Raw genomic sequence first — 27,712 nt, 5'->3', positions numbered from 1 at the left:
ACAATGAAGATAACAGAAAAGGCTGCAGATGGTTAATAGAGAAATAGAAGATGCCTCGGCCGTCCTCGACCCTCTTCGAACCGGGGAATTACTCCGGTATCTGAACCCTGATGAGACACGGAACAGAGAGATAGGAGATGCCCCGGCCGTCCTCGGCACAGCGAGCTACACAGACGACTGGGGCCCCAATATGAGGGGAGGCACGTAGACCGCTCCTGCACGCGCCGCAGCGCAGAAGCCTGAACGATCGGGCAATCTCTACCCAACCACCGGGGAGAAGCCGACCAAATTACCAAACCTCCGCAGCGGGACCACAGGCGGAGAAACAGGAGGGTTGATGGGCTGAGCCAGACGGGCTCTCAACAGGCACCACGGCAGTCTAAGAACATACAGAGGAACAGTCATTAGAAGCTGTTAGAATTAAAGTTTAACTTGACTAGACACGATGCGATACGCTGCAGTACGGTACGGTACGACATACATCAAAGCACATTAAATGACATCAAGAGACGTCAGGTAACATTAAGCAGGCATGAAAATGGGTCAGGGGTGAAAAAGGTGAGAAGGGTGCTCGAGGGGCGACATGGCCTCTGATGGGGCCGGAAGGTGGGGGGACTCCCCCAGAATAAATATTACGACCTCGTTAGGGGACATGCTGTAACTTAACTTGTTTATTCTTTTTTGTTTCTTTTTTGGGCAAAGAAACCAACCTATAAGTGTTACCAACTTATGGTTCTACCAACCATTATCGAAAAACATACCATCAAACACAAATGCGATTTGCAATTGCAGACAGAGCATGCCAGAAAAAAACATGTTTGATAAAAGTTTACCTTTGCCAATTTTACAGTTGAGTGGAATAATAACCCAAGCACAGGTTCTAAAAAATACTTTATTGACATTTTTTCTAAGGACATATGAATACAAATGTGAACAGTGTCCAGTCAATTTATGCCCTTGAAGAATAACAAATATTTAAAAGAAAGTGGAAACAATCACTATAAACACACAAATAGTTTGCAAGGGGTAGTGATCATTTTTTCCTTTTTTTTTTGCCTGGACTACCAGTGTCTCCATGGCCCGCTTTCGCTGAGTTGCTGCATGTCTCAACCTTGCCCGTTTCTCTTCTTCAGCAGTTTGTGTCTTGGCCTGCTGAGCACTGCCAGTGGCTTGAGAGCCATACTTGCTATGCTGCTGCTCCTTTTCTTTCTTCTTCACCTCCTGCTGTTGTCTATATGTGGCTGCAGCAGAGTTAATGTTCCGGCAAATTGTTCTGTCCACCTCCCCAAACTTCACATACTCCCTTCTGAAGAGCTGCATTGCCGTTTTCCCCCTGGACTGCAGGGTGTACTTGACCGTCTGGATTGCATTGAATGTTTCTACATTCATTTTGCCACTCCTTTGGTCAATCACATCATTCATGAGACTAAATGAAGACTCAACTCTTGGTCCATGAAAGATGGAGAGGCAACATTTGACCAGTGCACTCAGGGAGGGGTACTTATCAGGCTTGTCAAAGACATGACCCCACCACTCCACGATGCTCTCTCCCTCCTTGAAACTGGAACATCAAGTCTCATCACCTTTCCTGTTGAGTTTCTCCTGAACAACCTTGATTCTGGCTCTTGCAGCCTGATTGACGTGGTACTTGGTGTACATCAATTCCAAAGGCTCCCTACACAGCTCCTGATCCGCAGTGGAGAGGTATCCATAATAGAGGACTTTGTACGCAGGCATCATGGCATGGGTTCCCATGCTGGCATCATATGCAGATAGCCAGCGATGACGAACACTGTGGGCTGGAGGCGGGGAGATTTAGAATCATGGCTATCTCCTTGAGGTACATCACCTGACAAAAGACAGAACAAGATTTTGAAAGAAACACACAGACATTCTACACATTCCATAGTTTTATCACAGTACACAGAGATGTGATTGGCAAAGGGCAAAAAAGCAGGAAGTCCCACTAGCCAAAAAAAAGTGGAAAACACGTGGCACAGTGCGGAACCAGACAGGCAGAAAACAAAAACTCTGTTAGACATGTTTGCATGGGTGGAGTGTAAGAGGATGGTAAAGTGCTGTAGTGTGTACTTGGCATTTTGTTTACCTGGTCTGGACTCCACTGATGGTCAACCTGGAGATCACTGAACAGTTTCTCTACACTGTAAAAAATGCTTGTGAAATCTACAGTAATTAACTGTGTTCATGCACAGCAAATAACTGTAATAAAGTTCACAGTGGATTACAGTGCATTCAGTGTGAAATCACAGTAGTGTTTTTAAACTGTAAAAATCACAGTAAAAAGGTATGTGCTGTAGAAAATCACAGTAAATAAAATATCCTGCAAAGATTCACAGTAACCAGCAATGTACTGTAGATACTCACAGTAACCATCATTGTACTGTAGAGACTCACAGTAACCAACATTGTACTGTAGAGACTCACAGTAACCAACATTGTACTGTAGAGACTCACAGTAGGGGTGAGCAGGGGCAAAAGTACAATTTTTCAGAAAAACTTAATTTTAAAAGATAAAGTTTTAGACAGATATATTTTTGCTGTGATCAGTAACTCAAGTGTGGACTATGAATTCCAGGTGAAATTTTGGAAACAAAATGGCCATAGACTCTGTCAGCAGGGACGAAAGTAACACATAGGTGGCTCAAAAGCAGAACAGAACAAGATAGATTTTTGTGTTACACTTGTTTTTAGTAAATAAACATGACTATGATCTCGTTTATATGTATTTTCGGTTAAATTTTGGTTTCATCAAATGTTTCTAAAGCAACCTGACAGTACAAACTTGAATTGTTGAAAAAAAGAACATTTTTTAACAGTTTGAACACAATAAAATTAAATCAAATAAAAAAATATACATTTTCAACATAATGCAACAGTATTGGCAGTAGGAGAAGAGTAACAAGTGTTACTTTCATCCCGACAGGAACTCCTGACATTTTAACCCGATTGAGTTTTATTTTTAAAAACTCTGAGAAATCAAACTTCATGATGTGTTACAGCACATTTTACAGTAAATGTATTTAAGTCCAGTCAACAACAATTTTTGTTAGCAACATGCTGATGTCTAATCTTATTCAGGATACTCAAAATAAACTGAAGAAAATTATTTCTTCAATAATCTTTGTTGGGAATTCCTTTTTAAAGTATATTTATTATATTATATTTGAGTATTATGCTAGTAATGACAAATTAGATTTATTTTCTATTTCTTTAAAGGAGAAAGTCACTATGATTATTGTTTTGTCTACAATATGGTACACACAACATTCCATTAAATATGCTACCACAGTGAAATAAATTGTAGGTTACACTTAATACTTATACAACTATAAATAAGTTTTCAACTATGTGAACCAAATTTCACTAATTTGCAACTATATCTCAACTAACTGTCTAACTGTCCTTAGAGTATTAGTAGACTGTTAGGGTTAGGGAAGAGGTTAGGGTTAGTGGAATAAGTTGACATGCACCTGCAAAGATACTTATCACAATATCATCACAATAATCATCTACTAATACGGTAAAGATTGGTAGGATAAATAGTTGCAAAGTTACTTATAATTAGTAAAATGTCTAAAGTGGACTATCGAAAAAAAGTGTTACCAAATTGTATTGGCTGACTCGTCATGTTGCTTTGAGTATAATTGGTTAATATGACTGTCATTCAGTAAACTGGCCAATGACTGCTGTGTGAGCACTGGTTTAGTTTGAAGAAACTAAGGGTGCATCCCAATTCAGGGTCTGGATCCTTTTAAGGCCGCGGACTTTGAAGGCAAGGCTCAATATTTGAAGGCAGCAGCCTCTAAACGCCACGGAGTGAAATGAAATGAGACGGTCTAGCCTACGGGGGCATCACTTGCTTTTCCCGCCCACTACGCTTGTCACTGGGGCACAAAAGCTGAGACCTATCAGACTTTTAAAAATAAATATGGTGGCAGATTTTTTTATTTTACTTTAGAAAATATTCAAACAAATTAGCGTCGCACACCTGAAGTCAATAGATGGGTGCGTAGGATAAGACGACAAAAAGTCTCAAAATATACAAAGAACAATTCCCGCCCACTATCTGCTTGCTGAAAAAATGTATTTAATGAAAGTTGCGTTGCAACGTTTCGATCAACTGATCTTCATCAGGCAACATGAAGAGCAACATGATCTTCATCAGTTGCCTGATGAAGATCAGTTGATCGAAACGTTGCAACGCAACTTTCATTAAATACATTTTTTCAGCAAGCAGATAGTGCACTCTAAAAAACAAACGGTGCTATATAGCACCAAAACAGTTGCTTTGGATCGTAACGATAGAAGAACCATTTTTAGTGCCATATAGCACCGGTGAAGAACCAGTGAAGCACCAGTGAAGCACCAAGCACCTGTGTAGAACCATATAGTGCTATGTAGAACCATATGTGGTGCTATATGGCCCCTATATGGTTCTACACTGGTGCTTCACTGGTGCTTCACTGGTGCTTCACTGGTTCTTCACCGGTGCTATATGGCACTAAAATGGTTCTTCTATCGTTACGATCCAAAGCAATTGTTTTGGTGCTATATAGCACCGTTTGTTTTTTTAGAGTGTGGGCGGGAATTGTTCTTTGTATACTTTAGAAAATATAACACATTGATGCAGATTAAACTATCCAACAGTATGTAAAATTCACCAACCTTAAAAATATACAAAAGCAAAATGCAACACACAACATTGCAGCAATAATATTAATTTACATCACTAAAACATCATTTATAATAGTAAAACAGACACAAGGACCTTTAATTAGCAAAATATACAATTTTATTTAACTACAGTTTTGAATGTTTATTTCAAAATACCCAGACTTCATATTGAATTTTGGGATAGCCAAGGCTGTGAAGGATACATCTATGGATCCTCGGTAGGGCTGTAACGATTTATCGTGCAAATGCGCGTTTTCTCAATTAATGAATTTGCATGAATTACGGTGAAATGCCGCCACATCCAAAAGCCAGGGGGCGCTCTCGTGCAGAAACTAACTTTGTGCCACAGAAGAAGTAGGCTAGCATTACAAACGCTGTTCCAGGAAATGTCTACAAGAATATTTATATTGCTGTTCTTCAAATAGTTTCAGGTATTTTCATGATAATAAAGAATATTTTGAATGATTTTGAATGATTCTGTTTTATTTTGAATGATTATGATTTTTGATGCATAATCAGGCAGGTCTTTATAATGGGACAAGCTATAGCGTTACAGCCCTAACTCGGAATCAGTGGGGAAAAGGCCACAGTAAGAGGCTTTTATATGAATGAGCCTTCGAATTGTGACAGCCTTCGTCACAGCCCGGTGATGTCATTTGCCTTCAGATACGGCCTTGGAAGGCCACAGCCCCTGAATTGGGATGCACCCAGTATGTCAGTTTAAAGGGCGATTTATAGTCGTGCATAGGTCCGTAGCCTGTGCATAGCTCTGCGTAGCCTGACACGCACCTCACGAAATTTTTAACAGCGTATCAGATCTACTGACGCGCGTCTATCTACAGCGCGTCAGATTGGTCCACCAGAACCCCTCCCGTCAGGTAAAAAAAAACTGTGTCATAGGTATTTCCGTTTGTGACGGTGAAAACAAAAATGAGCCAAGTTGAGGAGTGATTTAACTCAAATTGCATCAAAAGTCGATGTTTATTTACTTCCATCATTACTGGTCTTCTCAAATTATACACAACAAGTTGCTGTTTCTTCTTCGTTTGTGGGTTAACTTGCTTAGCTTCTTCTTCTGTGACTTCTTTTGCTGCTAAAATATTTAATTTTAGAGAAAATACACATGGTAGGCTAATAGATACTTTAAACAGTATTACACTGAAATCATCTTGGCCATATGCTGGTGAGACATGAAAACACATAAGCCCTCTGAATGGAGAGCAGTCCCATTAGAGTTTTACCAGTGGCTAAACCTGCACACAGGAAATAAAATTGCACAGTTTCATCAAAGTGAAGTGTGTATAAATAACTTAATAAATAACTTTGTTCACATATATGATACATAATCTATAGGAAAAGGTCCATTGTTTGGAGTCATGTTTTGGTGATTCACTTAAACATCTGATAACTAGTCCACTCAAAGCTGATATTATTTCGTACTTAAATGTCAATACAGGCACGTTTAATGTAAATTAAACAATAATGTGTTTAAGCATGTTGAATAGAATTAAACATAAATTCTAACTTTTAGTAAATCTTGTAAATATGTTTATTCATACTGTAGGATCCAGTAGATTACTAGCAATTTAAATGAAAACAGCTTTTCAATCTCTTAACATTGTCTGTTGTGGTATGGTTTCACTGACCTTTTTGGGCATATTTTAATGTTACTTATACACTGTAAAATTAGGATTCTGAATTTAGAATCATTTTTAGAATCAATGGTTGTGTTGTGCACTAGAACTATTTATTTTGGAGTGAAAATATTGTAGACATAAATTTGTTTTGCATTTCAGATATTATACTTGATAGTAATATTGTGTTTAATAAGAATTGGAGGAAACTTACAGTTTACTTGTAGTGTACTTTTGATTGATAATTAATTATTTTGTTTTATTTACAGATTGTACTGAATTATATTTAGATATTTTTAGATTGTAACAAAAGTTTAAGATGTTTTAAGATACATTTCTTGGGAATTCATACTTTTTCATCCAAATTAAAATGTTATTTTACAAATGTACAAATGTACGTTTACATGCATTTATTGAATGTATTTGACTGTAAAAAAATTTTTTTAATTTAGTACATATCTGTGAAATAGTAGCATTTTCCCTCAAATCAGAAAACGTATTGTATTGTTTTGTAATTTAGCATATTTAAATTAGATAATTAACGTTGTGACATGATCACACAAGATACATGTTTTACCACTCATTATATTGTGACTTATGTATATTTGAGTTTAAATTAGTTTTACGTGTTTTCTTAGCCATTTTATCCTTTTGCTATTTTATGTGTGTACGTCTTTTATTTTGCTTCGTCTGCCTGTCATGTGAGGGGTCACATGACATGGAACTTTGTATAAAAGGAAGGAGCAGGTGCACATGGTTAGCTGACGCTATAGCTAAAACAAGCGGTTGCTGGGTTGTGGAGTTTGTGTATTTGGGCTTACCTGCCCAGTTACGTTTTATGGACTTTGGATATCACTTTCTTGGATTTTATATACACAGTGGAAACTTTGCACATTTGGACTTTTAACACGCTTGGACTTTTATATTGTTTTAGATTTGTTTTTTGTATTTCCACCTTTTAACAGTCTTGAGTTTTTAAATAATTGTAACTCAACCTTTAAGGCTGGCCGATACAACTTTATTTTAACATTGATGAATGTTTACAGAAAATAACTAACCAATCAAATGCTGTAGGGAAAACCACAATGAACTATATATTAAAAACATATAATCTCTGCTTAGTTACTTGTCAATGACTGCCAGTAAATTACTGTGGAAAAAAATCACAGTAGTTACCTGGCAGCCATTGACAATAGTAATTTACTGTAGAAAAGAAATCACAGTAGTTAACTGGCAGCCATTGACAAGTAACTTACTGTGGAAAAGAAATCACAGTATTTAACTGGCAGCCATTGACAAGTAACTTACTGTACGGAAAAATCACAGTAGTTAACTGGCAGCAATTGACAAGTAACTTACTGTACGGAAAAATCACAGTAGTTAACTGGCAGCAATTGACAAGTAACTTACTGTACGGAAAAATCACAGTAGTTAACTGGCAGCAATTGACAAGTAACTTACTGTACGGAAAAATCACAGTAGTTAACTGGCAGCCATTGACAAGTAACTTACAGTACGGCAAAATCACAGTATTTAACTGGCAGCAATTGACAAGTAACTTACTATAGAAAAAAAACACAGTAGTTAACTGGCAGCAATTGACAAGTAACTTACTGTGCTTTTTCTAAAGTAAGTTACTTGTCAATTGCTGCCAGTTAATTACTGTGAATTTCACAATATGTTTTTTACAGTGTAAGTAGCTGTCAAAGGGCTCTGAGAATTTCTTTGTTGCATTGTGAATATGATGGCAGGAGTCTCCATCAACATCCAGTAGGTTGGGAAAATATTGGTGGATCCTGGTCTCGAGGCCGGTCTTGCTGCCCCTCATCACCGCACACGAGTCCATCAACATACTCACAAGGTTCTGCCACGGGATGTTGTTTTTCTGGAAGAATTCGCAGAGCACTTTCTCCAATGAAGCAGCATTAACCTTCAGGATCTCCAAGGACCCCAAATGCTCCACCAACACCTTCCTCAAGTCTGCATGATAATAGCAAACCAGCATGGAGAGGATCTTAAACATAAAAAGGTTTATTAGCCATGCAACACTTAGACTGAAGCAAAAACAGAAGAAGTAGTTTGATATGAGACCAACCTTTTTGTTGTTGTTGGATGTGCTCTCATCTAAATTTAATGAAAAGGAAAATCTCCTCATGTTGGAAAAGATCCTCTCAGAGTAGGTCCGCCCTACGCAAAGTCAGACAAATGTCACATCACATGCATAATCTAAATTATTTAATATAAATCATACAGGTCATAACAGGTTATTCTGCCAACATAGCAGTACCGTATATATAGCAATATGGTACAACATGTGTAAAGTTCACTAAGATGGAAATTAAAACACAAATAGTAGGTAAGAAAGAAAATGTAAATACCTAAGCCATGTATCATCTTGTATGAAGCTGCCGTCCGCGACAGGTTCATTCCCTGCAAAGCTGGTTTATCCAAGGAAAGGGTCTGGGCAAGCTCAACAATTACAGGAGCCATGGAAAAGGAGATGGAATGCTCTGCCAAGGTTCCAAGGACCATTGCCTAAAACACAAATTGTGTAATTAATGTAAAGATACTGTATGATTGTATAATAATAAATAATAATAATAATAATAATACATTTACACTGAATTAACAATCTCAAAGTGCTAGTGTACTCCGTCTATGCTGCCTGAGCTAACTAAGAGACCTACACCACCTACCTCTGCATTTGCTATGTTGTACAGGTATTTTTCCCTGGCACTGCTGCCTGATTGTTTCTGGGCCCTGGCTTGCTTGACTTTGGCTTACTGGATTCCGACTAGATGATGCAGGAAGCAAGGTGCTGGCAACACTGTGTGTGGAAGCAATCATCTCTACCTTCTTCTTGTGAATCTCTGTCTGGCAGTGAGCCTGCAGAACATGGCTGCCTTTGTTTGCATAATTGATATCTTTGTGGCAGATAACACATCTAGCGAATCCCTGCCTGTTGATCTTGTTGAATACATCCCCTAGATGAAAGGACACCTCTTGCCCTTTTACTGAGACTTTGCCCTCCAGTTTAAGCCACGACCAATTCCAGCTGCATTTCAACCCAGCTTCCAGCTGTTTTACTAGAGCTGCATCTTTCTCCCCTAACACACTCATACTGTAAAAATAATGTTTGCATAATACACTCAGCTTTCATGATTTGAAATGGCTCAAAATCACTTTATATTAAGTTTTAATTAATCAATAAAGGCCATCCAAGACTGATATTAAGAATGTAGAACACATCAAGGTTCATAACAATGTATTTTTTGTATCACATAGGGCTGGACAATATGGCCAAAATCTTTAGCATGATATACTTCTTAATTTTGTTCGATACGGTATAAATCCGAAAAAATATGCATATTAAAAAAGATTTAGGAAAAACTGCCAAGAATGCCCACAATGGATGTCTGTACCAAAAATTTGCCAAGTCTATGTAACTTCCTCCTATAAAACTATATCATAAAATAGGTATAAATGTTCACCTTTAATTCATGTTTAGCCTTCATACAAAAAAAGTGATATAACTGTCCAATAAACATAAGACATTCAGGCTCACAGTCACCTTATTATTATATAATAAGGTGCACCCTGAATGTCAGTCAGTGATAAATGCTGAAATGCAGGGGTCTCAAAATCAAATAGGCTTGGTGCCATTTCTGAGATCGACATCTCATAGGAGGGACGAAGAGCTATTTTAACATTAAAAACAATATTTCTGTAAATGTACTGTTAAATTCTATTATTCGTTTTACGTTTATGAACCATTATGCATTTTTTACCACCAGGCAGTGTTTCTGTTTTGATATATTATGGATTTCTTCAGTCACAGTATTGACTTTCATAATTCCATCTGTGTTATTCCATAGTTTTGATCAATTTGCTATTATAGTAATATGTGGAAAATATTAATAAGTCAAAGTGACATTAAAACTTTTTAATGGTAGCATTCAATGTTACATACTGTAAGAGAAAATTTATATTACTGATCTTATTGCATAGCAAGCTATATGGTGATATATTAAATACTAAACTTTAATTATATACATATTATATTCATAACGAGGTGACACAGCAGCATACATACTTATCCTTACCTTACCCCTCATCTTTCCCGTTTTCTAACCTGGGCTCCTAATGGCTTAAGCCTATTTTTCTCATCCATAATTCAATTTGTGGTGCATTATCTCGCGTTCTCCTTCCATGTCAACGTTGGAAGCTGTGACTTGATGCGAACTAATCCCGCACCTGCTCGTACTTCTGACGGCTCTTCTCTGAGCAAACACCAGTGCCGAACAGATTAGCTTAATTGATCACATGGTGACAAGGATATGATTTGATGCGAGGTACGGATGAGCAATTTAAATCCGCATTCGCGCAGCTCATGGTTGGACAAAAGACGCTTAAGAATTGCCTTTAACACGCGTTTTTACACGTGACATGTAAACGGCCACGGGACGTCGTAATGTAATAATGTTATATCGAAATAACGGAAATCTGTTTTGAAATATCACCGTTATTGAGAAAAAAAGATATTTATATTTATATGGAATTATTGTCCAGCCCTAGTGTCATGAAAGGCTTCTGATGGTGGGTTACATTGTCAAGGTGTTCTCTAGTTAAAAGGGTGGACCACTTCACCTTCAGCGCCAGTCCTCACACCTCAATATCTTCCACACGTCCTGGAAATACGAGTTATAGGGATTTTAGAAAGCAGCACTATAATAAGTGTTTCCTTTCTGTAATTTACCGTTAGCTATACAAGTTCGATGTTAACTTAAGTAACAATATCTAGGTAAGAGTACCGTTAGCTAATCATAACGTTGTGTTCTCTAGCTGTGTTTAATCATGTCAACAAAGCTCCTGGGTAACTTAGATATACTGTAACAGAAAACACAAACAATGATTAAAACATCACTAACAAAATTCAGTCAGTCGAGTTTCCAGCTGTCCTCGAGTTTCCAGGTCTGCAGATATGTCTTCGACGTGCACACGCCGCACAACCTCATCACCAACAAACGATTCACGTGGGTCACCTATTTTGGGTTCAAAACGGCGAATTTCACCGAAAGGTGAGGGATTTTCATGCCTGATAAAGTGACGGACTCGCAAACACAGAGGGGAAGAGAGAGACTTTATACTACTGCCGATTGGGAAGTAAACAAGCTACAGGTGAAGATGACGCGGTGAGGAAATCACAGAGAGCAGGAACACCTGTGCCAGGCGCACATGTGAATCTGTGAACTAAACACAAACCAACAAGGAAAAACAAAGCAGTGACAAGACAAGATAAATATGGATTTATCTTGTCTTGTCACTGCTTTGTTTTTCCTTGTTGTTTTGTGTTTAGTTCACAGATTCACATGAGATTCACAAATCTCATAAACTTATATTTTATTTACAATAGAATATAGATAACAAATCAAATGTAGAAAGTGAGATATTTTGAAATGTCATGCCAAATATTGGCTAATTTTGGATTTCATGAGAGCTACACATTCCAAAACAAGTTGGGACAGGTAGCAATAAGAGGCCTGAAAATTTAAATGTACATATGAAGGAACAGCTGGAGGAGGACCAGGGACGTGCACAGGGGGGTTGCTCAGGTTGCCCGGGCAACTGCCCATATGCCCTTCTGGACTCAAGTTGCCCTTCCGAGGTGGAAAAAAATAAATTGTACTTTTACTTTGTTTACACTCTGCAACGTTCCTTCGTTACTGTATTTTAATTAATTACGAAATTTGTATTTTATTTTTAAATTGCTATCTTGTGCTTCTGGCGCATTCGCGAATTAATGACTCATTTGAGTCGATTCCTTACAAAGTGTTGAAAATAAATGAGTCGTTTGAGTTGATTCTTTACAAAGTGAATGGGCCAGACGTTTAATTGGTTCGCGAATCAGTTTGAATGAATTGTTCAGATCACTGCAAAAACTGAATCGTCCGAAGCTGTTTTACTCGTAACCTAGGCACTGTAATGGAGGGCACTGTATTGTGTGTGTGTGTGTGTGTGTGTGTGTGTGTTTGCAGAGCCCATGTTGTGATTTCCATTACAGTAGCATTCCTGTATGTGATGCAGTGCTGTCTAAGGGCCCGAAGATCACGGGTATCAAGTATGGTTTTCCAGCCTTGACCCTTATGCACAGAGATTGTTCCAGATTCTCTGAATCTTTGGATGATATTATGCACTGTAGATGATGATAACTTCAAACTCTTTCAATTTTTCTCTGAGAAACTCAGAAAACTATTCTTCGCCGAAGCATTTGGGGAATTGGTGATTCTCTGCCCATCTTGACCTCTGAGAGACACTGCCCCTCTGACAGGCTTTTTTATACCCAATCATGTTGCCAATTGACCTAATCAGTTGCAAATTAGTCCTTAAGCTTTTCCTTATATGTACATTTAAATTTTCTGGCCTCTTATTGCTACCTGTCCCAACTTTTTTTGGAATGTGTAGCTCTCATGAAATCCAAAATGAGCCAATATTTGGCATGACATTTCAAAATATCTCACTTTCAACATTTGATATGTTATTTATATTCTATTGTAAATAAAATATAAGTTTATGAGATTAGTTAATTATTCCATTCCTTTTTTTACTCACAATTTCTACAGTGTCCCAACTTTTTCTGATTTGGGGTTGTATATATAAATACATATACATAAATACATATATATACAAACAACAAACAGTACACTAGACACTAAAACAAGACAAGAGGAAACAAAGGAGCGGGGAAAAAGAGACGAGACACAGGAAAAACGTGGTCTAATATAACCATACTAAGACCACGCTTCCCCACACAAAACATTGTACTGTCAGAACCCTGCCATATTTAATTAGATATAAATATCAAACAAGACTCTGGCAGAATCCTGACACCAGCTCCAAGAAAAGATTCTGAAACACCTGAAAAGATGCCTGGGATACTGGAGATTCAATGCATATATCTAATCCAATCCAATGAGGATAAAGCATGCCCTGGGAACACCTTTAAGGCCTTGATAACAATTCCAGCATCCCTCGTGCTGCCACTCCAAGAAGATCCATTCTTTACAATTACAGCCATCACAAGCTGCTCAAGTCCCGCCTCTACATCTTTATCCTGCAACATTAAACAGCAAATATGTCTTAAAACCTTTATAAATGTATACAGCTTGAATATTGAAATAATCCACACATTACACTTGGATAATAAAATGTTTTAAAGAAAACTGGAAGATATGTGCAATTGAGTTCATCTGAGTTTGTGGCTTATTATGTGTGTTTGAAATGTGCAGTAATATCGAAAACTGATAATAAATTCTCATTGGAATTACAAATAATATCAATTTAAAAAAAAAAAAAAAATATATATATATATATATATATATATATATATATATAATCTATATTTATAATTAGGGCAAATCTTTTCCCTACATTTTTTTCTGTCACAAGATAGGATACAGTCACATATTTATTTGTTAACCAACTTACTCACATGTGTATATACACACACATACACTATATACACAATATAATATGTACAATATATGTATTTAATAATATTCCTCACCTTTTGTTGTGAATAAAGTTCTCCCTCAGCAATGTTTCACGTTGTCTGCAGGAAACTGCAGTACAGGCCTTCATTAACACACAATTTAGATAATAGGTCGCAAAATTAATAATAATAATAATAAATGTTCAATTTACATTATGTAGAAAGCTTAAACATTTTAAAAAGATAACGTATACATTTAATATCTTACTCACCTTTTGTGGAATTAAATGAATAATGTTATATTTCCCTTCAGTAACGATTTAAGTTTCGGTGGGAAGCAGAAAACGCCAGTAAGAGGCCTTTGTCAAACAATTCAGTCAGCAATGGTTCATGTTTTCCGCGGGAATATTCAACACAGGGCGTCGCAATTGAGCACACAATTAATTTACAGCGGAGAATAGTTTTACATTACCAATTTATTCGAATACTTTGTGGATATAATTAACACAAAACTAAATAAACCGAAAAAGACCGCAGTAAAGTCACATTTATCTTTAAAACACAAACCGAGCGAGCGAGCAGAATTTGTCATAATAGATACATACATGAAAGTTAGTGATAAGAGAACCCACCCATTCAGAGGGAAAGTTTGATTGGTCAGTTTTTCTGTCACTCAAAATGAGTTACAGCTGGACCACCAATCGCAGGCCGTTTCTAAATCCGAAGGGTGCCGAATGCGGAGGTCACATGCAGACTGTATACGCCATTAAGCCTGGTTTGTTTAAGTTAACTAAGTATTACATTCGCAAGTCATACGCATATTATAACAATTTACGATTACCTAAGAATAAAAGTCAACTTGTTAATATTCTGAAATAAGACAGTCTTGATGACGAATGCATCCTAGATATGCGACCTCCTAGGTCCTAAAGCTGAAGGTACGTCCAAACCCAGTTCATATTAATCCTTATTGTAATTAATATTTACAAATTACAAACAAATTATACAAAGAAACACTGCTTATAGACTTATAAGACCAAAGATTGCCCGTTAAATTTACCCGAAATGAATTTTATCCACAGTTTAAACACTACATTGACGTCACAGCCAGCGGTGATTTTCAGCAAGACTGGCCGAGGTGAGGCGCCATTGTCCAGTATATATGAGCACTGAGCGCCCGCTGATTATCTGGAGCTCCCATAGCCAAAAACTCGAAGGAAATGTTTAAATAGGCGATATCTTTATGAACCTACTGCAGATTCTTGTTTAAAAAACATACAGTCTTGTTCAAAATAATAGCAGTACAATGTGACTAACCAGAATAATCAAGGTTTTTAGTATATTTTTTATTGCTACGTGGCAAACAAGTTACCAGTAGGTTCAGTAGATTCTCAGAAAACAAACAAGACCCAGCATTCATGATATGCACGCTCTTAAGGCTGTGCAATTGGGCAATTAGTTGAAAGGGGTGTGTTCAAAAAAATAGCAGTGTCTATCTTTGACTGTACAAACTCAAAACTATTTTGTACAAAAAAAAAAATTCTGGGATTTAGCAATCCTGTGAATCACTAAACTAATATTTAGTTGTATGACCACAGTTTTTTAAAACTGCTTGACATCTGTGTGGCATGGAGTCAACCAACTTGTGGCACCTCTCAGCTGTTATTCCACTCCATGATTCTTTAACAACATTCCACAATTCATTCACATTTCTTGGTTTTGCTTCAGAAACAGCATTTTTTATATCACCCCACAAGTTCTCAATTGGATTAAGGTCTGGAGATTGGGCTGGCCACTCCATAACATTAATTTTGTTGGTTTGGAATCAAGACTTTGCCCGTTTACTAGTGTGTTTTGGGTCATTGTCTTGTCGAAACAACCATTTCAAGGGCATGTCCTCTTCAGCATAGGGCAACATGACCTTTTCAAGTATTTTAACATATGCAAACTGATCTAGACTTAAAACTTTTCTCTTCAACAAAGCATTCGCATAATTTGTCTAGTAAAGGTTCTTAACTCGCAATAGTTATTTTCACGGAACAAAGCACTCACGGTCATAACACAGACCAACCAAATAAATAAATAAAAACCTTTTCTGCATGAACACTTAAAATGAATTGCATTAAATAGTTTGCCACCGTTTGCCACTGAACCTGCATTAACGACGACAGTGGGGCTTCCGGCCTTAGTCAAACGGTTTGGCACGTATGGTCGGGTTGCGATTTTGGTGCTTTCGTGTGTCTTGTGAATAGTATGCCATACAGACCCGTTTGCCACTGAACCTGCATTAACGACGACAGTGGGGCCTCCTGCCTTAGTCAAACGGGTTGGTATGTATGGTCGGGTTGCGTTTTTCGCGCTTTCGTGGGTCTTGTGAATAGTATGCCATACAGACCCGTTTGCCACTGAACCTGCATTAACGACGACAGTGGGGCCTCCAGCCTTAGTCAAACGGGTTGGCACGTATGGTCGGGTTGCGATTTTGGCGCTATCGTAAGTCTTATGAATAGTATGCCATACAGACCCGTTTGCCACTGAACCTGCATTAACGACGACAGTGGGGCCTCCAGCCTTAGTCAAACGGGTTGGTATGTATGGTCGGGTTGCGTTTTTCGCGCTTTCGTGTGTCTTATGAATAGTATGCCATACAGACCCGTTTGCCACTGAACCTGCATTAACGACGACAGTGGGGCTTCCGGCCTTAGTCAAACGGGTTAACAAGTATGGTCGGGTTGCGATGTTTTTTTTTTTTTTTTTTTGGCGTTTTCTCCTGGTCCTGTAAATGGTATACAATACAGACCCGTTTGCCACTGAACCTGCATTAACGACGACAGTGGGGCCTCCAGCCTTAGTCAAACGGGTTGGTATGTATGGTCGGGTTGCGTTTTTCGCGCTTTCGTGTGTCTTGTGAATAGTATGCCATACAGACCCGTTTGCCACTGAACCTGCATTAACGACGACAGTGGGGCCTCCAGCCTTAGTCAAACGGGTTGGCACGTATGGTCGGGTTGCGATTTTGGCGCTATCGTAAGTCCTATGAATAGTATGCCATACAGACCCGTTTGCCACTGAACCTGCATTAACGACGACAGTGGGGCTTCCGGCCTTAGTCAAACGGGTTAACACGTATGGTCGGGTTGCGATGTTTTTGGCGTTTTCTGCTGGTCCTGTAAATGGTATACAATATAGACCCGTTTGCCACTGAACCTGCATTAACGACGACAGTGGGGCTTTAGGCCTTAGTCAAACGGGTCGTCAGGTTTCATTTTCTCTTAAAGATCGGAAGGTGACCCTTATTTACCATATATACCCTCGCATTGGGCCCGCCAATTTGCTAAATCCTCAACTGTGGATAACATAATTATGCCGCAATATTTAGTCTGTCTGGAACTAAGCTGAGTTAAACCACATCACTGTGTGACACTTCAATACATATGAACGGCCGCTACGCTAATACGATTTTGTTTTTCTCTCCCTGTCTCGTCCTCGACCCGAGGACGAGACAAACAGACCCAGTCCCGGTAGATGTGAAAGTCGGCACACCTCTGATCTACTGGCGGTCCTTCAACGTTATGCCCAGCTGTTACCTGACCAACGATCACCGGCAGAACCGCTTAATCTCCGCTAAATCTCCATTTCCATTCTCCCAAGGGTTTTTCCCTCCTAGGACTTATTTTTCCTCGGATAAAAGCCCGGGGTTTTTTTTTTTTCTCCTAGGGGGTTTTTCACCCCGGGGAGGCAGCCTTTTTGGGCTTTACCTAGCTTCCTCTTCTATACGTTGCTTTAGTAATACGTGCAATTATAATATTGAGTCATAGCCGCAGCAAATTTAACTGCTCATGCTATCATGTATTTTGTTGTGCTATCTGTCGTTTGCTGTGCTTTCCACTGCTTCTATTTATGTAAAGCTGCTTTGAAACAATTGACTTTTGTGAAAAGCGCTATATAAATAAAATTGAATTGAATTGAATTGATCCATGATCCCTGGTATGCGATAAATAGGCCCAACACCATGGTAGAAGAAACATGCCCATATCATGCTCCATGCTTCACTGTCTTCACTGTGTACTGTGGCTTGAATTCAGAGTTTGGGGGTCGTCTCACAAACTGCCTGTGGCCCTTGGACCCAAAAAGAACAATTTTACTCTCATCAGTCCACAAAATGTTCCTCCATTTCTCTTTAGGCCAGTTGATGTGTTCTTTGGCAAATTGTAACCTCTTCTGCACATGCCTTTTTTTTAACAGAGGGACTTTGCGGGGGATTCTTGAAAATAGATTAGCTTCACACAGACGTCTTCTAACTGTCACAGTACTTACAGGTAACTCCAGACTGTCTTTGATCATCCTGGAGGTGATCATTGACTGAGCATTTGCCATTCCGGTTATTCTTCTATCCATTTTGATGGTTGTCTTCCGTTTTCTTCCACGTCTTTCTAGGTTTTGCTCTCTATTTTAAGGCATTGGAGATCATTTCAGCTGAACAGCCTATCATTTTTTGCACCTCTTTATAGGTTTTCCCCTCTCCAATCAACTTTTTAATCAAAGTACGCTGTTCTTCTGAACAATGTCTTGAACGACCCATTTTCCTCAGCTTTCAAATGCATGTTCAACAAGTGTTGGCTTCATCCTTAAATAGGGGCCACCTGATTCACACCTGTTTCTTCACAAAATTGATGACCTCAGTGATTGAATGCCACACTGCTATTTTTTTTTTGAACACACCCCTTTCAACTAATTCAACTAATTGCCCAATTGCACAGCCTTAAGAGCGTGCATATCATGAATGCTGGGTCTTGTTTGTTTTCTGAGAATCTACTGAACCTACTGGTAACTTGTTTGCCACGTAGCAATAAAAAAATATACTAAAAACCTTGATTTTTCTGGTTAGTCACATTGTACTGCTATTATTTTGAACTAGACTGTACATTCTCCACTGAACTGCTTTCAAAACTTTGAATTTTGGCACAATAACAGAAATATTTCCTAAATCCGTCTGGTCAGCGGTCACGACCTGCATATCAACCCGGAATGGTTTTTAATTTAAAACAGCTGATTTGTATTACGTTGGATTTATTCAGTATTCGCTACATTCGCAGATACACAATAAGAATAGCTAAATCCTTCACAAAAACAATAAGTTGTTTTTATTCCAGTCATTTTTAAAGAATTTTAACACAAAAAATACCAAACTACATAAAAATAAACTTTATTAAATAAAGTTTACATATTCAATTTCATCAAATCTACAAGCCTGCAGAATGACTTTTTACAGTGTATTTGAGTCATATCCCTGAGTAATACAGTGTGGGAAACAACTGACTGTGATGCAGATTGGAGGTAATGAAATATTAACGGTTGAATATTGGTAAGCTATTGGGATCACAATATCCATCTGCCCCCCTGGGAAAGAAATGTTAGGGAGTTCCACGGTCATGTGAATTTCACCCTGACAGTGTACTAATCTAAAATGATATCAACTACAGCAGATACCCTCCACCACCGTGCATATTTCTATGCATTTCAAATGACTTTGTATTGTCAGACTTCTAGAGATGTTTAAGGGTTTGTGTGCAAGCGATTGGCTTCCCTATCCAATCCATTAATGTTGTAAATAAAATCTTTTTTTTGTACATTGTGCATATTTTCTGTCACTTACTACCATTTTGTCTCTATGCTGTAATGTTCAGTTTTACATTACTTATTTTAGTCATTGCTAAAATAATAAAGATAACTAGCTATCTTGACTGAATTTAGCTGTATGTTCTGACTAACTTGTGTTTTAAAAATAATTTAAATACATATACTAAGTAATTTTTTTGTTGTTAAAGAACAAATTTCAGGTTAAACCACCCAATGAATGAAAAATTATGTAGGGGAACTAGATTTTATAATTATAAATATAAATATAGCTGCAAGCAGCGATTACCGGGGTTCAAGCTATTTGGGATCACAAGATGTTTAAGGACATATAGATATTCTGCATTGTACTAAGTACATGATTACAGTTTTTCTCGATTCCTCAAACACTATAACCAGGCTTTTGAACTAAAATTTCAACCATAACGCCATTTTTCAAGAAGCACAATCATTTTGCTGAACTATAAACACTACTCCCCTGCTTTAACACATCGAGTCAGATTTGGTGAGCTGTTACTTCAAAACTCTACACACAAATCCCTACATTTCTCAGTGCTTACACCATGTGGTCATATGAAAAGAACTAGCATTCAATACTGTTCACTCAAGTCAGCACAGCTTAGGCTCAATTAGCAAACAATATCCAAAGTGGAAACACTAAGAATCAAAATTGAACACACATTAATCAGATCCTTCAATAGATAGATAAAAGGGCCTGACTCAGTTCACAGAGCTTTGGAACAATGGATCCACAGAGAAATTAAGGAATAGGTTGAGGAGAAGGATGAGGAAGAGGAGGGGGATGGAGACTGAGAGGATGAGGCAGAGGAGGAGTGAAAGAAGGAGGATGTGGTGAAGGAAGAGGAGAAGGACGTGGTGAAAGGGGGAGATGAAGGGAAAGGTGCAGTCTCAGATTAAATTCGAGCCACTTTAGTTGGTCATGTCCTTTTCCATGGTATGACTATAAGGGAGGCTGAGCAACGAGTAAAGCCTAATTTGAGCCACTTCACTGTTGCCTCCATCTTCAGAGGCCTTCAGGGAGGAAAACAGATAGGAGTACTTACAGTAAGACTGCTCTGTACAGTAACTTTAGTGTGCATACACTGTTGGACTATGCTACTGGAATAAAAAAAATGAATCAAATTGCCTTGCATACAGATCGACATATCAGTAGATGAATGCCAGGGGTGGATCATACAAGAGGATTTTCTCGTCGAGGACGAGACAGGGAGACAAAAACAGAATTCTGTTAGCGTAGGGGCCGTTCGCATGTAATGCAAATGTCATACATTATAGTGGTTTAATTCAGCTCGGTTCCAGACAGGCTAACTATTGCGGCAAGAGTAAATTACCCATATGAGGTATGTGAGTGCTTTGTTCTAGACAAAATAACTACTGCGGGAAAAGTAAATTTACTGGACAATCTATGTGAATGCTTTGTTAAAGAAGAATGTCTTAAGTATAGATTTAAATTGCTCGACTGTGTCTGATACTCGAACATTTTTTGTTAAATCATTCCAGAGCTTAGGGGCCAAGTAGGAAAAGGATCTACCACCTTTAGACACTTTTGATATTCTAGGGATAATTAAGTGACCAGAATTTTGTGATCGCAGTTTATGTGGTGGATTGTATTCTGATAGTAGTTCTTTAATATACGAGGGCGCTAGGCCATTTAAGGCTTTGTAGGTTATTAGTAATATTTTAAATTGTACGCGATATTTAACTGGTAGCCAGTGTAAAGATGCCAGAATTGGACTAATGTGGTCATACTTCTTAGATCGAGTAAGCACTCTTGTGGCGGCGTTTTGAACCAGCTGTAGCTTGTTTACCTGATTTGCATTGCATCCCCCGAGTAACAAGTTACAATAGTCTATTCTAGAGGTCATAAAAGCATGGATAAGCTTTTCTGCATCTGATGCAGACAGCATATGGCGTATTTTTGAGATATTTCTAAGATGGAAGAATGCTGTGCGGCAGACGTTGGAGATATGACTATCAAAAGATAGATTGCTGTCAAACATTACGCCTAAATTCTTAACCGTGGAAGATGGCACCACCGTGCAGCCATCTATGGGCAACTTGTAATCTGACATATTATGTTTGGAGCGATTTGGTTCAATAATAAGTATCTCAGTCTTATTGGAGTTTAGCATAAGAAAGTTATCTTGTGACATGAAAAGATTTTGTGTGTAAGTAATCGTAAAAAACTGTATAAGTAAGTGCAAGTAACACATTATGTAACACTTTTAAAAAGTCTAATATTTTGGTTAAAGAGCACCTATTATGCTAATAAAATAGCATGTTAGCACGTTATTGTAATATCCCATAGTACATACATGTTATTAAAACTTGAACTAATGCATTGTGAGTCTAATAAATTGCTGACATACCTCAGCGATTTCTCCCTGTCTGAAAAACGCTCTGATTTAGTTCCTGTCTCCGCCTCCCAAAATGTCTGGTGTACTCGGATTGGTCAGATGACTACTCAACTGTTATTGGTCAACTGGGTTCTGCGTGTGTTCAAAAGGTTACGCCTCTGACTACGCATGGGTTTTCCGGTTCTGACTGAGAGTCACAGGCAAGTAAACAAGCGTTATATTTCTCTATAAACGATGGTGTCTGTACTGCCTTACCACTTCGAGCTCGATCCAGAGAGTTCAGACGGCTGTTACGATATAAACGATCTACGTCAATGAACGCGATTGGATTTAACTTTTTTAGGTGTCCTTAGCTCTGCCAGAATGCTAAACAAAGACGAAAATGTGTTGCAAAGACATCCAAAAGGTAATTATAACGTACTACATTACTTTGCAAACTATATGGAAACACCAAATGTAGCACATAGAAAGTATTTGTTGAAATGATTATACAACTATTTCACTTGTTAACATTATTTTACTATAGTAAACTTTATTATAAAAGACTGCTTACATACTATATTACTGTGCAAACTATATGGAAACACCAAATGTAGCACATAGAAAGTATTTGTTGAAATGATTATAAAACTATTTCATTTGTTAACATTATTTTACTATATTAAACTTTATTATAAAAGACTGCTTACATACTATATTACTGTGCAAACTATATAGAAACACCAAATGTAGCACAAAGAAAGTATTAATTGAAATTAATGTTAGTTCTACATTATTTTACTATGGTAAACTTTATTATGAAAGACTGCTTACTTTTAAGTGCTATGTTTTAACTTATTAGGTTTTAAGGAGAATGCAACAGGTTCCAGGGCCTCTTACCTGCGTGATTCATCATCCAGGTTTTGCACAAATTGTCTAAATTCCTACACACAGAACATTTATTGTACCGACTATAAGCCTTTGAGGTGCAGGACTAGAGTAAGTTTTATTACATTTTTAAACCAATAACACAAAAGTATCATTATAGAAGAACAAAGATGTAACTTTAAAGAAAATATAGTAGTCAGTCAAAAGTTTTCTTATTTATTACAAATATATATTTAAATGTTAAACAATATACAGATAAACATACTTAAGTAACCATATTGTGCTCTTCTTTCAAAAATTGTTCAATTCACTTCTTACAGCTATCTATTCAGATAAATGGCATATCAAAGCTTTGTCAGCTGGTGCTACTTAAGACGACACTATAAAGTTATCATCCTGTCGTGTGTTGTTCTCCAGATACGCTTGGAGCTTCCTGATCAGGTTGGTCAGAATGTTGGCTTCCGACGACCCCTGCACTGAAGATGGCATGCAATCACGTCCTCCTTTGAAGGTCTCTCAAACTGTGATGCCAGGTCCATTGGAATCGGGGTTTCCTTCAGCTTATCTTCAAATACCTCATCAAACACAAGCCTGATCACATCATCCACATAACTGTACAAATATTGCAGTCAATAAATCTTTTGTTTTGATCATTAATTTCCCTGCTTCATTAAGTTTTTAATTATGAATGTATTTGAAATAAAACATTACTGCTTACAGTATGTCACTTGTGTGTTTTGGGAACATAGCCTTGTACTTTCCCTCTCCTGCTTTTGTTATGGCTTGGTGACATTGTAATGAATGGCTGCAAGGTACAACCTGTAAAAATATAAACAAGCAATACATTTATTGTAAAAGTAAATACTACTTTATTTAAAGCAACACTATGTAGTTTCCATGTAAAAATGACTTACAGCTCCCCCATGTGGTTGAAAAGCGCAACAGTGCCTGGTATCAGACACTCTTTGGCAGGCAGGGGGAGGGGCGGGGCTGTGTTTCCTACCCTCCACCGCCACTTTCAGAGTGTGCTTGTAGCAGCTAGGAGGCTGCTCAGGTTGCAGCAACAGTACAATTTGTCCAGTTGAAAGTTGTTCTATCACTGAAATAATTTTAGAGACATTATTTAAAGGTAAAAAAATTACATAGTGTTGCTTTAACACAGTTACTAAAATACTTAATACCTGCACAGCATTCCAATAAATGGGAAAATAAAATTTTTTGCTGCAAATCTGAAATCTCAGGCTACGGACGGCAAAGGCATCCACTGATGATGGTGATGGAAACATTGTGAAACGATGCTACTGCCTGGGTTCCTATGATTATGCAGAGAAAAAAAACTTTGTCATCATCAGTTATACATTTAAGACTGGTAGTGGTTTCACTAGCTAAATACATCATATGTGTTACACACCTTTGCTCCTTATATGCCAGTCTGACTCCTTGTACTGTGTGTAATGATGTTGCATGTTTGCATACAGTGTAGAAGGATGTGTCCAGCTGCGAATCTAGGATATAGACAAATAAAACAAACATGTATTCAGTCAAAAAGACATATTGGGCTCTATCTTACACCCGGCGCAATGCAGCGCAATGTGCGACGCAAGTGTCTTTCGCTAGTTTCCACCCTAATTTTCACATTTAGCGCCGCGTTGTTTAAATAGCAAATGCATTTGCGCCCCCTTTTGCGCCCATGGGCGTTCTGGTCTGAAAACGAGGTGTGTTCAGGCGCATTGTTGGCCCGTTGCTATTTTGAGGCAACCAAAATAGACTACGCCATTGACCAACAAAAACCTGGTCTAAAGTCTAAAGTCAATGGCGCAATGTGTTTTATGTTATTTAAAGAGGGCATTAGTAAAATGCGCCTATACACGGGAGGACAACGCAGGTTTGCTTATCACAAGGTACATGAATGCGCAGCAGCACAAAAATGCTTTTAAATATGAAAGATTAAAGGATTGAATGTAAAAGATTATTATTGAGTCTCTTGGACATAAATGAGGACTAATTATGAGACGTTAGAAGGCGCAAAGAGCTGCTTCACCTGCAGCCTGGTAAGTAAATAAATGCTTTGCTTTGAACAAATGCGTCTGTTTTAAAATGTTTTTTTAATGCTACCTCACGGATTTATTGTATATGATTACTCTGTACCTGTGGATATGGTGAGATGAGAAACATTTTTAAGTAGGGTTGGGTATCGGTTGGGTTTTTTTAAACGATTCCGGTTCTTATATCGGTAGTTTAGAAAAAAAAGGCACACACGTTGTCAAAATAAAAACATCTTTTATTTACTGGGCCAAACTTAATTCAATATTAACTTAAGTCTTTACATAAACAATTTAAATACAACTAAAATATGGTAATAAAAATTAAAACAATAAATTAAATTTCACTTTTACATAAAATTAAATAAAACAATATTGTATCAAACAATATAATTATACTGGAGATTAATGGAAATTATAACCAGGGTAATCTAATCTCCATTTTCTCTGGGCTGGGATTCTCTTCAGTTTGTTCGGGTCCGAGGTCAACACTAGCTGCTGCTGTTGACGCGCTTGGCTCTGCGTCTCTTAGGTTGTCAAACACAGAGCATTGTTCGGCTTTTAAGTATACTCCATGTCTCGTCAGATGTTTCATCAAATTCGAAGTGTTACCTCCCTTGCAAGCTATTCTTTTAAGGCATTTATTCCAAGTTGCAGAGTCTCCATGACACGTGAAATGCAGCCAAACCTTGGAGCCTTTTGACTTCAGCATCTTTATTAATCCTCGCGAGTCGCAACAACGTGGGCCGAGTAGCGTCAATGAGTCATGACGTCACGCAAGTTGACGCCGGAACACCAGGTGGCGGTAAAGAAAAGTCAGGAACCGAAATCAGGCACCGAATTTTTCATTCGTATTCGGTCTGGTTACTACCGTTTACGTTAGAACCGGTTCCCTATTGGCACCGAGTTTCGGTACCCAACCCTATTTTTAAGTAATGTTTAAAAAAACTCTTTGCTAAAAAAAACGCTGTCCAAAGTGCTGAAACGTGAGGAGAGCCGTTTGTAAATTCTTTATCTCCTGTTTAATACAAATAAAGTATTTTTAGAGTACAAACCTTATCTTACATACTTGTAAATTATTTTTTGATGATATTGGATAGCCATACATTTAAAGCAATTACAAGCCTGCTTTTTACTTCCATGACTAAAAGAAAACGGGTTTTAAAGGTTTTAATAAAAAAAATAACAATTTCAATACAAGTGAAAAACAACACAATTATTTAACATTAATCTTAAACTGGGGATCTTCTTCCTCCGCTTAGTTTTTCAGTTTAAAAAGTCCGTCATCTAAATAGGGATTAGACATAGCGCCAGCGCAACTTGCTTTTAAAGGGGATGAGAGCTGTGACTCTCATTGGTTTACTGCACGTTACGCCCAAAATACTCCCATTACAATAGGACCTACCCTTTTCGACCATTTGCTCGGCGCAAAAAACATTTTTCCCGTCGTTAAATTAGCAAAAGTGGATTCGGACACGCCCATTTAGACGTTGCGCTGTGCGCTTTAGACAATGCGCTTAGATCGTTAAAATAGGGCCCATTATAACAATAGAGTACAACGACTAAAAATCGTTAGACTATTCATTAAAACGTTAATGTATTACATATTACATGGCCCAACATTAGCAACACACATTACGTGTTTACTTCGTTTCAAAATCTAAGAAAGCTTCAAGTAAATACAACAGTAAAATACATATAACGTTAAACAAATCATCTGTACTTAGAGTTTCTTGAGTTTGATCATGAGAACAAACTTTACCGGTAACAGTTTCGCTGGAACAGCTTAGCAAGTTTGTAAACACCTCTAAATAAACGTCGATAAAAACGATAGTCTGCATAATTCAACATACACGTGTGTAAATATGGTACATTGTTTATGAAATACATTATTACAACACAAAACAATTAGCTTGCAAGCTTAGCTCTACACGCACATAATGTTAAGCTCCGGTTACCGGTAACGTAACTTACAGTAAAAGGCAAATAATAAACATGAATACTTACAGCCTGTGATCCAGAAGTGCACGGTAATCCAACTTTCAGGAGGAGATGTTGCGCAAATCCAGCTTCGGTTCATGAGAAGCAGTTATTGTGAAAACTCCGTGAACAACTTCTGACTGGATTTTTCCGGAACCATATTAAACATGATGTCCTCTGTGGAAGTCCATAAAGTGCTATTTTGTCCTCGCATCTAAAGAGACAGCGTCTACTCGAGAGATTTAATCGCTTAAACAATGAAACAAGAGTTTGCAAACAGAGTCAAAGCAGGGACTCCCAACCTCCGCCATTTTAGCTCTCTTCTGACTCGGCGCTCTCCACCCCCGTCTTTGAGGGCGTACCCAAGCAAAGCAGAGAGGGCTGAACTATGATAATGTTGGTCTTCTCTACGTCACTAATCCCAGGAAGTAAACTGTTGCCTACAATCCGAGTGTTTTTTGTAGTCCTCGAACGTTAGAGACGATAACTCGCGTCATTGTTTTCTTTGAGGTATGTACTTTTTGAATATCGTTAGCATGTACTAATACACACTTACACACAAAAGGATGTTTAAAAACGTGTATCTCATAATAGGTGCTCTTTAACAACATTTTTTTTTATTTATTGCACCATTGAGTAATACTATGTTGTAGTGTGTGTATTTTTGTAAGCTTGTGTGTGTTTGTCTGAGGGAAAAGTTTGTATTTTCAGTAAGAGTTTTTCACTTATCTCCTGATTTATAATTGTTTGAATAACAATTGAATTAATCAAATTTTCATTACAGTTTTTCTGAATTGCTAAAACACTAAACCCCAATCTCTGAACCAAATTCATAGTGGCCTAAACCCATTTGTCAAATCATGCACTCTTTTTGCAAAATTCTTGGTAAACTTCGTGTTTAAGGTTTTGAGAAAATGAGTGATGGTTTCAAAAAATGTGTTTTAGCAATTCAGAAAATTTTTAATTTATTTGAAACATTTAAAAATGTTG

General features: G+C 37.8%; 3 long non-coding RNA genes across 3 annotated transcripts; all 3 read right to left on the bottom strand.

Moving 5' to 3' along the window:
* LOC135785278 (uncharacterized) lies at positions 1-14,000 on the bottom strand. Its single transcript, XR_010546535.2, has 3 exons — positions 13,894-14,000; positions 13,245-13,440; positions 1-379 (listed from the first exon to the last, which is right to left on the bottom strand). It is a non-coding gene; the product is annotated as an uncharacterized lncRNA (long non-coding RNA).
* Positions 8,425-9,420, bottom strand: LOC135785511 (uncharacterized). The gene is made up of 3 exons (XR_010546609.2): positions 9,026-9,420; positions 8,708-8,864; positions 8,425-8,516 (listed from the first exon to the last, which is right to left on the bottom strand). It is a non-coding gene; the product is annotated as an uncharacterized lncRNA (long non-coding RNA).
* An 8,988-nt stretch (positions 14,001-22,988) lies between the features above and the next one.
* Positions 22,989-27,449, bottom strand: LOC135785510 (uncharacterized). Its single transcript, XR_012335750.1, has 6 exons — positions 26,750-27,449; positions 24,112-24,205; positions 23,882-24,013; positions 23,615-23,799; positions 23,419-23,519; positions 22,989-23,312 (listed from the first exon to the last, which is right to left on the bottom strand). It is a non-coding gene; the product is annotated as an uncharacterized lncRNA (long non-coding RNA).
* Positions 27,450-27,712: the final 263 nt, after the last annotated feature.

This window comes from Paramisgurnus dabryanus, chromosome 22 (genome assembly GCF_030506205.2).
Source record: "Paramisgurnus dabryanus chromosome 22, PD_genome_1.1, whole genome shotgun sequence".
NCBI lineage: Eukaryota > Metazoa > Chordata > Actinopteri > Cypriniformes > Cobitidae > Paramisgurnus > Paramisgurnus dabryanus.
Note: the sequence above shows the minus strand (reverse complement) of the source record. Positions and strands in the feature narration are given on the sequence as shown.